Below are 17,484 nucleotides of genomic sequence, written 5' to 3'. Positions count from 1 at the left end.
CTAGATCCTGAAAAAGTAGAATGGATAAGAGAAGGCAAATTGGTATGCACAGGTCTGCCAAATGTAAGGTGCACCAAATAAATGGAAACTAGCAGTTAGAGTGTGCATGACTGTTGTACTTGACATATTGTGCAACTGTAGGATAATAGAGTACTTGGTAAAGTAGTCAACAATGATTGTGATGTCAGTGCCATAGGTATGAAAGAGATCAGATATGATTTTGGACTAAGGAAGGGTAGGAACTTCATGTGTAATCAATGATGCTTCGTACTGACTGAGCATATGCTCTTGATGGACCTCACACATCATAATGATAATTTCGGTGCCATTGTTCATTCTCAGCCAATAGACTGTCTCCTGTGAGTCTTCTCATCTAATCTATGCCCATACGTGTGTGATGAAGTTGTTGAAGAATGTCAAGTCACAAAGATTTGCTCTTTGCTCTAATGCATGCTGCTGTCAATCACTCTTTCTGCCACATGCCTTGCAGGTTGGTGAAAAGCTGGGTATCTCCTTGGTGTATAGTCCACACCTTGCACATGTCCTCCTAGCTTTGGATATTCTAGTGATTGTACCGGCAACTGGGGTCATACTTAGGACCTGTGAGCTTTGTCAACCTGCAAGGATCACTTCGTATTTACTTCCATCTTTGAGTATGTTGGATTCTAGCTTCAAATCTTAGTTCTTTGGAGAGTCACTGATGAGGCACAAAGCTTTTGGTTATGAACTTCTTTTTTGAAGGCACATGGTGTTCAGTCTAGCAGTATAGTGTCGTAACAAACAAGATTTCCTCGTGTCCCTCGTTTTAGTAGTCTCTCTTCATTGTTGGGCTGCTTTCGCAACTTAGGCAACCTCTCAGTAAGTACCTTTCTATTGTTTTCTAGGCTGTGGCTTGAACCAGTTCTCACCAGTTCCACACCCACAAGCTGTCCACAAACAACCTTTTGTCTTATCTGGCACACTGAATCCACCACAAGTTGCAACTGTTTGATACATGATAGAGATACATTCCCTGAAATAGATCTTCAAGACTTTGCATATTGAACTTGTTTAGCAGTTTCTTGGATGCAATCACCAACTCAACAATTCTGACTGATATCTCTGAGTTTGAAAAATCACAGTATATCCCAATTTCTGTGCACCTGCTATAACAGTGGTCCATGGATTCTGTAGGTTGTAAAAATTAGATGCACTCAAGTTGATGGATACAGAATTGAATCTGCATTGTCTTTTAATGTCGTTCATATATTTTTGAGATCCTTTAGCTCTTCTTCTGATGTGTTCAACAGATGTAAACTTTCATTTCCAATTGCTAGGTAAATATTTATGATTTATTTGTCTGGCTCAGCATATCTGAATCAAGAAGCTACAGCTCTGAACATTGTTTAAGCATTTTGAATTTGGATAGGAGGTCAGTTGCCTCCCAATTCAAAATGGGAAATGTTGTGGACATTCTGATAATATCCTTTTGGCCTTCCTTCTACTGTAGTACCTGGGATGAGTGCTGCTATAGCCGCTTTTGCCTGCTGTTCCAAAGCTTCACTCACGAGGATAGTTTGTTCTGGGATACAACACAGAGTAAAGGAGTCTTTGCTTCTTATTCCATTTATTGACCAGCAGCTCCTGCAACCATCCATTAGAACTACAACCTTCCCTGGCCAAACTTTTATGAGTTTTTTTGTTGCTTGATTCTGCCATACTCACTATCAACCTGACCCACAACCTGGTCATTCTCCTTTCCCAACTAAACTAACCCGTTGCTGATCCTCTTGACACAATATTCCACCCTTAGGCTGTGCACTGCAATCTCACCATGAGAGACCTGTCTGCTTACCAGCTCTTTACTGGAGGATTGTGTCTCCAAAGCTTTTCTCTGCAGGCATGGCATTGTATTTTCAACACTCTGATGCTGCAACTCTGTTGTGGTCTGGCCAAAACATCAGAGTCTCCTCATGCCACATAGCACAACCCAAGGCTGCTCACAATGTTGCATTTGTACTTAACCTTGGAGCCACCTTCCTTTCACCGCCACTGGTCACCTTGTTGTGCAATTATAATAACCCCTTATCGGCTTATTTACTGTAAAAGACACTAATTGCTCATAAAAGGTTTGGGTAAAAACATGGATTCTTTTATTAAGACTAGGCAACAAGAACAGGTATATATGGGTATAAAGCTTGAAGGCAACAGAGTGCTGTGTGTGCAAAAGTGAAACCAAGAATGAATCACATGGCATACTTCCTTTGTAGTGATTTCATACTGATATCTCTTAAATGCATATCACAACAGTGGAGCCACTACAATTAACTTCAATATTACATGATTAGGAACAGGGAAGTCTGCTAAGGTTAGAATAGAATACCTACAGCACAGGAGAAGACCATTCAGCCCATCAGACCTGCACCAACAACGATCCCACCCAGGCCCTAGTTCCGTAATCCCACACATTTACCCTACTAATTTCCCTGACATCCCTCTAACACTAAGGAGCAATTTAGCATTACAAATCAAGTTAATCACATTTTTGGACTGTGGGAAGAAAACGGAACACCTGAAGGAGACCTACGCAGGCACCGGGAGAATGTACAAACTCCACACAGACAGTGACCCAAGCCAGGAATTGAACCCAGGTCCCTAGCACTGTGAGGCAGCACTGCTAACCACTTTGCCACTTAGGCTATTTGCCCTGAGTGCTTGTAATGTTCTGTGTTCATTAAGAGCATAAGAAATAGGAACAGGAATAGGCCATACAGCTACTTGATCGTGTTACGCCTTCCCATAAGATCATAGGTGAACTTTTACATCAATTCTACTTTCCCACCCTGTCCCCATATCGTTTTGGCTATCTTAGTGCCCAAAAATTGATCAGTGTCCAAGCATCCACAGCTGGAATAGATAATTCCAAAGTTTTATAAGCCTCTGAGAATTTCTTTCCTAACGTAATCCAACTTAGCCTTCCCCTTTTTATGAAACTATAATCACAGTCAGAGAAAATATTTCACCATCTAGCCTGTCAAGACCTCTGAAGAGTGTTATGTGTTTCAATGAGATCACCCCTCTTTCTTCTAAGTTCAAGGGAGTATAGACCCATTCTACTCCTTGTATATTTCTATGTAACAACCTACACATTGTTTTTATTCATTGGGTGTGGATGTCAATGGCTGGGCCAGTATTTATTACCCATCCCTATATGGCCTTGAAGTGTGTCTTTCTTGGCAGTTTCAGACGTCATTCAACCACAGCCTGCGGCTATCCATATTGCATAGTGGAGTCACAGGCAAGGATTGCAGATTTCCTTCCCTAAAGGATGTTAGTGAACGACATGGATTTTTACAACAATCAATAGTGGTGTAATGGTCATCAATAGTCTTTTAATTGATGATTTTTTTATTGAATTTTTTAATTTAATATTTTATTCAAATTTCTCATCATCTGCCATGGGGGTGCAAAGATAGCACAAATGTCAGCTTGTCAGAGAGTGAGGTCACATGGAAGTTTTGTTGCAGATGACTCAGATAAGTACTTTGATGCAGCAGGCTATTTAAGAAGACATACACATTGGTGTATTAAGAAGGCCAGCTCAAAACCTTCATTGTCAAGGAACATGGGAGCATGGAAGATTCCAGGTGCCAATAGGATTTTGCAGATTGATTAGAATCCATCTTTTCCAGCATGGAAATTGTGGCCACCATCATCAATTGATTTGTGGATCTAAGCATGAAGCAAGGTCTGATGGCCAATATCTCTGCTTCCTTTGCAGCAACTACAAAATGTCAGTGCTGGAGGAGACATACAGGCTCCAGGATGTACAATAGTGCCATCTAGTGACCATTGATGTGTAAGAATAGTAAATCAGTCTCTTATTAGCCCTCCATGTTGTCCATATGAGTACCGTATTGACAGGGAAAGATGATAGGTTTGTGACCAGGAATGGATTGTGGATTCCCTAGTTGAAACATTTTAGACTGGAGGAGATTCCAGCTAACCATCAAAGGGACTTGTGAGTGTTCTTTGTTGCAGCCTAAGATACAATCTAAAAACTGGTGTACATTTTAATGAATTGCCCTGCCAGGATGGCTGTGCCTTTGGGAATTATTGGACAATTTGCAGGAGTACTGCTGTAGTCCAGAGTCTTTTGGTGCATGTAGTGTGGCTAGGGAAGATTTTCTTCACGAAAGATCCTAATCATCCAGTTGTTCTAATGGCAGAGTGGGAAAAGAAAAGGGCAATATTTCTGACTGGAAAGGGCCCAGACCTGTATTAGATAATCAAGAATTTGCTTACTGCAGCAAAGCCAAAGGACATTTTTATTAGGTTTGAGCAGCACTACAATGCCAAACCTTTGTTGCTTGTCGAATATTGTTTTGGAACAAGGAATATGCCTTCCTGTGAGGACATTGAGTTTATTGTGGCCTTAGAAAAAGCTGCCGAGAGAACATTGCATGGCATTTGTTTACAGCTTAGAGAGTGATCACATTCAAAGTTAATGACATTGTTGAAGTTGACTTTTGACAGGACTAACAGCACTGTCCATGGACATGGCTGAATGTGACTCGAAAGAAGTTAGAACAAACAAAGTGCAGATGAGTAAGCATGATCAATGTGCAAAATTGCCCATTGTTGTGCTGAAGGATAAAAATCTAGGCTTATTGGGAAGAAAAAGGTTGGAACCACTTAATTTAAATTGGAATGAGCTATTTCACATTGAAGCAAAATTCATATCACAAAACAATATGGTTGTCAAGTATCCTAAGGTGTTTAGTGAAATCAGCAAACTGATTCAAGGGTTCAATTAAGGCTAACATACAAGTATCGAGGAATGTATGGTCAGTTCATTACAGGCTGTATCCAGTACCTTATGCTCTAAGATAAAAGGTAGAACAAGAACCAAAAAGTCTTGAGGCAGAACATTTTCTCTGAAGTAGAACAGATTATTGGACAACTCCCACAGCAGTCGTACCAATGTCAGATGGTGGTATAGAGGATGTGGTGATTATAAAGTTACTGCAAATCATACACTCAAATGTAATCCAACTGATGGTTTACCAGATGGGAAGGAGTTTTTTACAATGCTGACAGGAGGCCAGAATTTTTTCAAAGTTAGATCTGATAAATGCCTATCTACAACTTGAGTTAAAACTATGGCCGGTATTTTATAGGCCCATTCACCATGGGAATCACAGTGGATGAGGGACGGATCGTAGGAAGGTCCATTGACCTCAGGCGGGATTTTACCGATTCAGGATGAGCGGGGCTGTAAAATCCTGCCCATTGAGTCTACATCATGCTTCACTATCAATACACACATAGATCTAGCTCAGATTCATATGTTGCCATTTGGTGTTTTTTCAGCTCCAGGATGAACCAAATTTTGCAAGCAATTCAGGAAGCAGTGTGCTATTTGTATGACATTTATTTCAGCTCCAAACTGCAATATTCTTGGTATTTTTAGATAAATAAAAAATAGTTTAAGTATGTAAAGCTGAATGAAACTGGAACTTTCTTGGAACACATCTTAACTGCCCTGGTTTACATTTTTCATGAGCTATATGACAGGTCAAATCTTGTGACTTTGCATCGCTTCCTCTGATGATGTAGACAGTATATAATTAGTGCATTAAATTATTAGAATTAACCCAATATCCAATATAACATATCATACTACACAAACAAGTAGATCCAATTCATCGGATTGAAAGAACTGTTCCAACATTTGAAAAAACATGGAGTTCAGTTGAAGACACACAAACGTGAAATGTTTCAAAGCTCTGTAGAGTACTCTGGGACACAGAGTAAACGAAGATGGATTACATCCTACCAAGAAATGTTCCACAGCTCAGATTATCTTTGAGTTCAGATCATTTTTGGGCCTTGAGCTTCTGTGGTAATAAGAATACAAATCCAAGGGTGACAATAAGTTTACACTCTATGGGAAGAGAGTGCTGATTGGTAAAGGCATTGCCATAGAGAATGCACAAGTTGATGGCAACTGATAGTTAACAGCCAAACATGATTTGAAATTTAAACCAGACAGCTTGAGTATGATTGTTGAAAGCATTTGAAGGCATTACTTTGAAGCATGAACCAGCAAATGGTTGTTACCTATTTTGTTTAGCTGAAACAGGTGCAACATGTGTACATGTTCTTTTTCTCTGCAGATAACAGGACCCTGTGTATTGAGATACATAGTTTCCAGTACACGCAAATGTGCTACATTGTGAGACCAACTGACAATTTTAAATTTTTAGTACACCGAGGATTATTTGTCAAAAGTTGTCCAATCACTGAATCACATCCAATGTTTGACACCGTGTTTTGAGTTTTGCAAGCATGGGGTGGTTGGGTACAGTCTGTACCTTGCCTGTTGTGAACAGTGGAATGCTGATTGATGCGATCTGCCTGTGTTTGAAGCGACAGCCTACATACCTAGCATGCCTGGTTTAAATTTCAAAATGCATCAGGGAAACAGCAGCAAATAGAGAGAAAAATACGCCAGAGCTGTGAAAAATGGCATGAATTCATAGATGTGATGGTTCCCAGATAAAAGTAATTCACACTATCACTCAGATCAGGAGGAAGGTGAGAAGTAAACTCACAACTATGTGTAGGATTTTACAGCCTCGTTTGAGTGAGACTGGAAAATCCCACCTGAGGTCAATGGACATTTCCACTGTCCAACCTCACCCACTCTGATTCTATGGCAGGCGGACCGGTAGAATTCCGACATATAAATCTGAAGGTGAAGCTTGATCCTGGAGTACAGTGTAACATCGCCCTACTCAGACTGTGCCAGAAGATTTTCCCAGAAAATTTGAAAGTAAATGGCTATCTAAAGAAAGATGCTCTGGATCAGAGCAAAACTTCAAACTAATGACATATGGTGGAACTGAGATTCGACAGCTAGGGACAATACAAATCTGAAGAATACACAAAGGAAAAGATGATAACTGTATGTTTTACGTCATTGAAACAGATGGTCCTGCTATCCTGCGGTTGAGCATTTGCAAAGATCTGTATGTTAGCTCAGTAAATCATGAGATGAAAGAGGTTTGAATGGAGAACACCCATTTGAAAAGCACCCTCTCCTCAGAAGTGGGAAAGGTCTGATCCAAAGGTATCCAATACGTTCTGATAGAACAGGTCAGATGCTTTGAAAAATTATTGATCCAGAGAATAAACTAATGATTTATTTCTGGTAAAATACCAGTAGAAATAAAAGAAAAGCTTGAGAGAGAGCTCTAAGAGATGGAAGTAAAGAAAGTAATTGCCAGAGTCACAGAGCCTACAAATTGAGTAAGTAACACCATTGTGTGATAACGTACAAAGCCAAAAGAATGAATTGCAGTCAGATAATGAAATTGTCAAGGTTAGTATTGAAAGATGTGAAGAATTCTTGACAGCAAAGGAAAGCAATAATTTGGAAAGTTTCGGGCAGCTAAATAAGATTTGCAGAAATTTCCAGCACTCCAAGATGAAAAGTTGGAACTGCTGACCTGAAAAGACTGAAGATTGCAGGACGTAATGTGGCGTGCTGAAAAAGAACAGCCAAAAGAGAAACCGCAGGCTGCACAGTTAGAGAAGGAGACATCCAAGAGGGAGAGCCCGAACCTCAGTCAAAACTTCAATGGCACATGCTTCAAACAGGAGAAGTTGAAAAAGAAGAGAAGTTGAAACAGAGGAGATTGACAGAGCTGAGTTCACACAACAAATTACTGGATGGGCAGATGCAACTTAACGCTCGATCACAGTTGGAGAATGATTTACTGGAGACCAATACCAAACTGAGAGCAATGCTGGCGAGTTTAAAAGAGGAAATCTGAAACACACAAAGCCAAGCAGAGTGGGCACAGCGGGAAGCTGAAAAGCTGAAGGTGCACAGAGCAGTTGAAAGAGAAACATATGCTGCAGAATCATAATGCAGAGCATAAGGAGAAATACTGCTGGGCTAAAGACCGATTGCAGTCTGCTGCTTTAGCTCAGAAGAGGCTCAACATTCTACCACCAAAGTGATATCATGAACAATCCTTTCGAGAAAAGAAAGCTAGCTATGAAAGACTCTTGAGGTGCTTAATTTACTTATAAAAGTTTATTTTTAATTCTCTTTTGTTTACATTTAATGGGGCAAATTTTCCCTTTCTGCTGTCACAGGAATCGTAGCAGGCGAGGGGCTGAACATGCAAAGGCCTGTTGACCTGGGGCAGGATTTGCTGGTTTTGGGCAAGCACGCTGGAAAATCCCACCCCAGATTGGAACCATTACATTGATACACGAACATAGGAACAAGGAGCAGGAATAGGCCATTTAGCCTCTCGAGCCTGCTCTACCATTTAATAAGATCATGGCTGATCAGATTGCAGCCTCAAATTTGCATCCTTCCCAACCTGATAACCTTTCACCTATTCTTGTTTATTCAGATAATATCCAGCTGGGTTTTAAAAAATATTCAAAGATTTTGCTTCAACAACCTTTCCAGTGAAAGAATTTCAAAGACTCACAACCCTCTGAGCGAAAGAATTTTGCCTCAACTCTGTTTTAAACGGGTGACCCCTTATTTTTAAACAAGGACCCCCTAGCTCTAGAGTCTTGTGACTGATCACATGAAGACAATGTTAAGGAGTGTAGTTGGAACTGCCTACTTTATGACAAGCCAATCTTGCACTAGGGGACACAATCTGTATTTGTTTGCAAATGGAAAGGTTCTAACATCCATTTTAGGCATGGGAACTGCACAAGGACTTTTGATCTTTATCAATGTAGCTCAAGGTAGACTCCTGGCTCTAAATGAGTGTACTCTCTTTCTGCCCTCCATAATGCAGGCTTAGGAAGCCATTTATACCCTAAAGAATAGATGCTGGAAAGTCAACTTTCAGGACAACATGTTGCATATATTGGGGTAAATACTGGGAAACCTAGATAACATTATTTGTTATTGTCAGCAGGCAAAATATTGGATATTTAGGGAATTGTTTTGTTGAACAGTAATATCCAGTATTTGAGCTACACTCTTCTGAATCTTAGCCAAATAAAACTTAAAACCATACACATTTTATCTTTCTTAGAATTGTTATCATTAGTGCACATCCAACAATTATAATTTCACCAAATTTATATATTTTGCTAAGACCTTTTGCATTGTGTGTATTAAAGCTAATATTAAATAATGAATTAACAGGAATTATAATCTTCATTAATGTTGACACAATTGTTTACTGTTTGGGGAACCTCATTGAACATAACTTTATTTTGTATCTTTACATTAAAGTACCACTTATCATCTTTATTTTGTCCTTTTAGTTCTGTTATCCATTATCTAATCTAATGTTTTTAATGCCACATTAAGCCGTACTTACTGCGTACCAGTTAATTGGATATACGACTGAACTGTGAGCTAAAAGGTAATGTATAATTATAAACATAAAATGGATTTTACTGTGGAACATTTTTGAATAATATTATTTAAATTGCGCACCATTATTCAATTTAATATCCAAGACAATATTTCCACAGGCAAATAAACATATTTTAATGTGAATCAAACTATGCTAAATGAGCTTAAAATGCAATACATTGTGCTACCATGTCTATTTTAATTGCCATCGTGTTTCAGACTTATGGAGTGATTTGTGCAATATTATTGGAACGTGATGTTGTATTCCTTGCCTTAGCTGCCGAGAATCTGAAACCGTTTGGGTGCTTATGGTGTTTGTCCTCTGTAAGGTACGATCTGCCGAGAGGGTTACCTGACCTGGGTAACCAGACCTTGTGAGAAAAGTTGGACATAGGACTGGAGAGATTGGAAGAATTAGGTATTATCCAGCCAGTTCAATTCATAGAATGGGCAGCAGCCATAGTGTCCGTGGTAAAGCCCGACAAAACCATCCACTTCTGTGGAGACTACAGATTAACAGTTAATCAGGCTGCCAAGTTAGATAAGTATCCAGTCCTGAAGATTGAAGATTTGCATGTAAAGCTGGCCAGAGGTCAATCTTATACAAAGCTGCATATGAGACATGCAAATCAACAACTTGAGATGGTGATACTTCCTGAGGTTATGTTACGTTAAACATGAACAAACATTTATGGGCCTACGCTTTGGTGTGCTGTCAGCATGTGCTATTTTCCAGAGAACAATAGAAAGTCTACTGCAAGGGCTGCTACAAATTATAATACATAAGAACACAAGAACTAGGAACAGGTGTAGGCCATCTGGCCCTTTTGTCTACCTCCTTTTTTGTGGTGGTGTCACATCTGCTGTTTTCCAATCTGGGGGAACCACCCCAGAGTCCAGTGAATTTTGGTAAATTACCATTATTGCATTTGGTATTTTCCCCGACAACTCTTTTAGTACCCTGGGATGCATTCCATCAGGGCCAGGAGACTTGTCTACCTTTAGTCCCATTAACATGCCCAACCCTACTCTCTTTCATGATAATGATAGTTTCTAGGTTCTCATCAGCCATAGCCTTCCTGTCATCAATTTTTGGCATGTCTTCCACTGTGAAGACCGACACAAAATATTTGTTCAATGCTTCAGCCATTTTCTCATTTCCCGTTATTACATACCCCTTCTCATCCACTAAAGGACCAATGTTTATTTTTGCCACTCTTTTTCGTTTTATGTATTTGTACCAACTTTTGCTATCTGTTTTTATATTCTGAGCTAGTTTACTCTCATAATCCATCTTTTCCTCACAGCTTTTTCATGGCTTTCTGTTGACCTTTGAAGATTTCCCAATCCTCTAGTTTCCTATTAATCTTTCCCACTTTGTATGCATTTTTCTTCAATTTGATACCCTCCTTTATTTCCTTACATATCCATGGCTGATAATCTTTTTTTCTACCGTCCTTACTTATCACTGGTATATACTTTTGCTGAGCAGTGTGAAAAATCACTTTGCAAGTCCTCCACTGCTCCTCAGTTGTCCCACCATAAAGTTTTTGCTCCCAGTCTAACTTAGCAAACTCCTCCCTCATCCCATTGTAGTCTTCCTTGTTTAAGCATAAGACACTAGTACTGGATTTTCTCATGCTCCATCTGTATTTTAAATTCAACCATATTGTGATCACTCCTTCTAAGAGGATCCCTAATTGTAAGATCATTAATTATTCCTGTCTCATTACAAGGACCAGGTCGAGGATAGCTTGGTCCCTCGTAGATTCCATTACATACTGTTCAAGGAAGCTATCGTGGATAAATTATATGAACTCCTCCTCAAAACGGCCTTGACTGACCTGATTTGACCAACTGATATGTAGTTTAAAATCCCCCGTAATAGTTGCTGTAACAGTTTTACATGCATTAGTCATTTCTTTGTTTATTTCTCACCCCACCATGATGTTATTATTTGGTGGCCTATACACTTTGTCAATCAATGACCTTTTCTCCTTACTATTTTTAATTTTCACCCAAATGGATTCAACCTTTTTCTCCATAGAACCTACATCATCTCTCACTACCGCCCTGATGTCATCCTTAAATATCAAAGTCACACCACCTCCCTTAACTTCCTGTCAGTGTCTCCAAACGGTCTGATACCCCTGGATATTTAACTCCTAATCATGACCAGCCTGCAACCATATCTCTGTAATAGCCACCAAATCTTACTCATTCACAAATATTTGTGCTGTCAACTCATTTACCTTGTTTTGAATGCTACGAGCATTCAGATAAAGTGCACTTATGCCAGTTTTTGTACCTTCTTTTTGAATTTTAACACTTCCATTAATAACATCTCCTGAGTTCTCCTTTCTTTCAACTATTTTCCTGATTTTTAATGTAGTTAGAGCCTTCTTCCCACATTTTGTCCTTGCTCCCTCCTTCTCTGACTCCTTACATAGGCTCCCGTCCCCCTAGCATATCAGTTTAAACCCTCCCCAACCGTTCTAGCAAACACCCCTCCAGGGCATCAGTCCTAGTCCTGCCCAGGTATCACCCATCCAATTTGTACAGATCCCACCTCCCCCAGAACTGGTCACAATGACCCAGGAATCTGAAACTCTCCCCAGACACCATCTCTTCAGCCACATATTTATCTGATGTATCCTGTAATTTCTATTCTGACTAGCACATGACAATGGTAGTAATCCTGAGATCACTACTTTGAGGTCCGATTTCTTAACTTTCTTCCTGGCTCCTTGTATTCTGCTTTTTAGGACCGCATCCCTTTTTTTTAACCTATGTCATTTGTATGAACGTATACTACGGCCATTGGTTGTTTGCCCTCTCCCTTCAGAATGTCCTGCAGCCACTCCAAGGCATCCTTGATCCTAGCACCAGGGAGGCAACTTACCATCCTGGAGTCTTGTTTGCGGATACAGAAACGTCCATCTATTCCCCTTACAATTGAATCCCTTATAAATATTACATAGTTGCACAAAGATCACACCCCATGGAAAACAAGATTGGAGCAATAAAGGAGACACCAGCCCTAAGAAGTCATTGAACTCAAGTCATTCTTAGGAATGGTAAATTATTATGGGTGTTTATTGACCCTTATTGTAGAGTTTTGTAGAGCAGGTCAGGGCAGTAGTTGTTGTATTAATCTAGGTCAGATGGAGGGTATGTTAGATGGAGGAAGAGGTTGCTCTTCCCCAAGATACCCCTTCCTGGGGCTTCTGGGCTGCTCCTCATCCTGAGACTTTGTTTTCCTGGGATTGTGGTGCCCTGTTGGTTGTGGGGCTGAGTGTGTATCTAGGTGTGGTGGTTTGGCATTGTGAGTGACTTTCTTTGGTTGGAGATTGGGCTGATTGGAGGAATAGATCATCTCCCCCAAGTGGTCTTATATGGAATCTTCCGGTCTGCCTGCTTTCTAATTCTGGACTCCACTGGACTTCCACTGTGCCCTGGAACACAGTGTCCCATTCATGGTAAGGTTATACTGCTCTGTTTCTGATATTCTTGTTAAACTGTATGTTGAATGATTACATTGGGCATTTGTTGGAAAATTCTGATGCTCCTCTCATTTTGGGGTTACTTCTTTATCCAGGTTGGTGGATGTTGCTATAGACTCCGAGTTATAGTTTATCCTAATGGGTTTCCTTCATCTGGTCAGGAGGGGAAAGGTTGTATCTCTCCCTGAGATGCTTTGTTGGTATGCATCTTGATAATTATTCTTCTTCTTGATGGAAGGGGGAGGAAAATAGTTTAAATTTTCTTTTGATGGGGAATCTAATCGGTGCCTCTGAATTGGTTGTGGGGAGAGAAGTTTGTAATGCTGTGAGCTTGGGTGAGGTGTGTGAGTCCTTGGCTTACTGGTTCCTATACATGAAAGCATGTGCTGTTATGCAATAGCCTGTACCGATGGCAGTACCCTGATTCTCCCCCTTTCCTGGGTTATCCTTCTGGGCATCCTAGGATGCTGGGATGCTGAATTACCCTCTTGTACATTATCCCAAGAAGGTTCCCATATGTTTTGTAGCCCCTTCTATGTTATCCTGTGATGAGGGTATGCACCTGAGGCCATGCGCTTATTATTTTATCCTGTTATCCTGAGATTCCCCATTATACCTGACAGCCTTTATTTATCTGTACTGGAGGATTACAATGATTACAATGAGGCAATTGGAATAATTTGTATGAATATCCACCAATCTTTTCTGAATGTTTATGTGGCATGATGATTACTCTGCACTGTAGATTGTGGGAATGTGTTGCATTTTGTGGCAAATGTAAAATGAAAACTTCCAATAAGAATATTCTTAAAAAGAATAAAAAAGGAACTAAAGGTGGACACCGCATTGTCAGTTCCAAGGGTGATTCTCTTCTTCAACTTGCATTGAAAGTTTCATTGGAACAATACAAAAGGCCAAAGACAAAGAGATTAATGAGGAATTGGGCACAGATAGACATGGTAAACCACAGGGATTTGGGGCCACACTAGCAAATAGAAAGGAGGTTTCCAGCAAAAGTGGCATGTAATCGATATTTGATCTCCCTAGGAAAGATGAGTTACATGATCACGAGCAATATCTAAGATGAGAAAAATGTGTTTAAAGGGTTAACATCAGGTGCATCTGATACTGATGCAGCGACTGATATAACTATGATGTTTCATGATTGAGAGACTGAGCTCAGGTGGGAAACAGAAGATTAACCTATGTAAAATACTGTGAAAAGATCTGGAAATAAACATGGATGGTTAATAGGCTATGGCAGCATTCTCAGGGTAACAGGTACATGCTAAAAAAAACCCCAACTAGACCCCAAAAGCATGACATGACACATTGGCAGTGGACAGAGGGTGAAGATCTAAAAAAACCCCAACAGAAGACTGCAGACCTAAAAGACTTTCAAATCCTTGGGAAAAGAACAAGAAGAATAAAGATTGAAAACTCACCCGAGAATGGAGCATTTGGGTGCTGCAGATTCAAGCAGAGACAGAGACCCAGGGGGAGTTTTCCCCTCACACCCGCCACAGGAATCGTAATGATGGGGAGCGGACCATGCAAAGGTCCATTGAACTCAGACAGAATTTTCCACTTTTGGTGTAGGTGCGGATGGAAAGTCCCATCCCTGGAGTCCAGACAGCAGTGAGTACAGATCACAAACCCCAAGCCAAACTATCGAAGCAACAACAGATCTAGGACTTAGGGTAAGAATGGAGTCTATATTACCATGCCTAGAATTGTTTCCATGCACTGAAGACTCACAACTGGCTCAAGACTGGGGCAATGGAGGAAGAGATTCTCCAGATACAGAACAGGCTCAGATTTGCATAAAAGGACCAGAAGGATCAGGTTAGAATTTTAACTGTAGGAGGCATAGCAGACAATGTTGATGAGGCTTCAATTTTATATGTGGATGCATGCCCGCCAACAATCAAGCGAGCAATTAAACCCACTAAAGAGCAAATTGTAAGTGACTTTACGTGGCCCGTCCACTTTTACGGTTGGTGGCTGGGCCTGTTGGCAAGGCAGACGTCACGTTTTTGCTGCAAACTCCATTCTGGGTGAAATAAAGTGTCTGGGGTTAAAGAAAATTAAAGGTGATGTTTGAGAGATGAGCTGCTATGTTGTCAGGTGCTTGAATTTGCAGTATTAACACAGTTTGCAGGAGGAGACTCCAGGGACTAAATTTGTACTTTTGAAAAACAAACTGATCATTAAACGGTTGAAATTTAATAAGATGAAAATCAAATGAATCCAAAGGCTCATTTATAAATGGTCTGTTCAGTATCCTGGAAAATTATGACAAAGGAATCCTCAGAAATGAATTAATGTGTAATTGTATAGCGCTGGGGTTTTAGGTGAAATCCCATCAGATCTTTTGCAAACAAGGGAAAGTTTAATTCTCACAAAACAAATACAAATGGTGCAATAGATAGAGCTTAGGAAATGAAGCAGAAGAGTTGTTCATGGGGAAAATGGTATTGCCGGGAAAACGTGAGGGAAACCACTCAGCATGTTGGTCTGAAAAGGAAATGTGCAGTGAAGAAAAGTCTTGTGAAATTGGGAAAAAGCATGCCAAAAGCATCTTCAGACATTTTAAAATAGTCTGCATACCCAAAGATTCTGTAACTAATAGGAAAAAAAAGATAACAACAACATCATATAAAATCCAGGAGGTAGAAAAAGCAAATAGTCTTCCAAGGAGAGGTTAATGAAGCAGAAAATAATTATTGGAGCACTAAATTAAAAGTTGATAGTCATCCTGTGGAATTCCAGCTAGATACTGGCACAAATGTTTCAGTATTATTTGATGAAAAATATCACATTACAACCATTGTCCATGAGTTGCAAGGGCCAGGGTGATATGTTGAATGTGTGGGTATGTGACCTCCCCTAAAATCATGTGAGAACATGTTGGACGGTTCTCCTGGTATCATCATGCTTGATTGTAACATGACAGTGAGCGGGTGAGCAAAAGAGCCAGAAGCATGCCTGCCGACAATCAAGCTGGCAATTAAACCCATTAAACAGCAAATTGTCAGTGGCTTTCCATGGCCCATCCACTTTTATAGTTAGCAGATGGGCCCATCAGCCAGGCAAACATCACGTTTTTACTGTAAACTTCACTCTGGATGAAATAAAGTGTCCGGGGTTAAAGAAAAGATGATGTTTGAGAGACGAGTTTCTATGTGACCTGTGGTCAGCTGCTTGAATTTGCAGTATTGGCACAGTTTGCAACATTTTATTGAACTCAGTACGGCAGCTTCTGGAGGCAGCTCCACATTGGCTGTCAGTCTTCAGGGAATGCTGGAGTGCCCGCCCGTACCCTCACTTCTCTTGGTGCCTGTCCCCTTCCTTCCACTCCCCCAACCAAATCCTTCCCTCAACTCCTGGAAATGCTGGGCCTTTCTCAGCGCATGTCTCATGCCGGCTACCAGTTAATTGGCCAGTCACTATGAACCCGAGGGCGGGAACAGATCATGGCCAGAAATGCATATCGTGTTCATTTCCAGATCCACTGATCATGCATTTGAGGTAAGTGCAATATTAAGGCCAACGTCATAGAGGGACTACACTAAAAGAAGTCAAACTCACCTGGCAACAAGGATGGGCCCCTCTGTATTATACAATTCCAGGAGTCATCATTACTAAGCAGAAAAGCATGTTGAGGCAGATGTACAAGGTTAATTAAATTACTAATATAAAGCAGAAATTAATTACCGTACTCACTTTCAAGCTTAGGAAAGCTGAAAGCAGAATATCTCATAATCCTAAGGCCAGATGCAAAGACAATACATCTTTGCAGCAAGGAAGGTCCCTCACCACTCTTAGATAAAGTCAATTTCAAGGATGAACACGTTACAACAAGGATTCATCTCTCCAGTCACCAGACCAACAAAATGATGTTCTGGAATGATTACAGTACCAAATTTTAATGGTTCAATTAGAATCTGTGTGGACTTGATTCAATTACATAAGTCAGGAGAGCATGAGATCCATCTGATGGCATCAGTGGATGAAAGTCTCGCTAAATTAACAAAAAGCATCCTCTTCACAAACTTGGATGCTGATAGTGGCTTTTGGATGAAGAATCCAGAAATCTATCTACTTTTATCACCCCATTTGTTCATTATTGTTTTAATAGGTTATCATTCAGAACTACTTCTGTACCTGATATATTCTGAAGAATAATGTCTTAGACCGTTAGAGGCACGGAAAGAGTAATATGCACAGCTCATTGCAGGAAGAACATGACTGTCAATTAAAAGTGTGGTGTTTGCAGGATTGACTTTAGGAAGCTGTGGAGATTCAACAAAACTCAGAGTTTTATTCAGGAGATATTAACACTACAGGCTGTGATTTTATACTGCAGGGATACCCATAATGATGTTATCATTCTCCTAAAGTGCTCTTATTCGCCTGCAAGGCTGCCAGTAAAAAATCACCAAAAATACTACAAACACACAACAGTTCCTCTCCTTTTAAACAAACATCCCCAACACATTAAACAGCATAACATGAACAGTCAATTAGCAGCATGAAAAATCAATGAACAACAACAGTCAATAAGTCAAATGATTTGGAGGTTGTTAGTGA

This window comes from Carcharhinus amblyrhynchos, chromosome 1 (assembly GCF_965287045.1).
Source record: "Carcharhinus amblyrhynchos chromosome 1, sCarAmb.v2.hapA, whole genome shotgun sequence".
Taxonomy (NCBI): Eukaryota; Metazoa; Chordata; class Chondrichthyes; order Carcharhiniformes; family Carcharhinidae; genus Carcharhinus; species Carcharhinus amblyrhynchos.
This window is presented reverse-complemented; position numbering follows the sequence as displayed.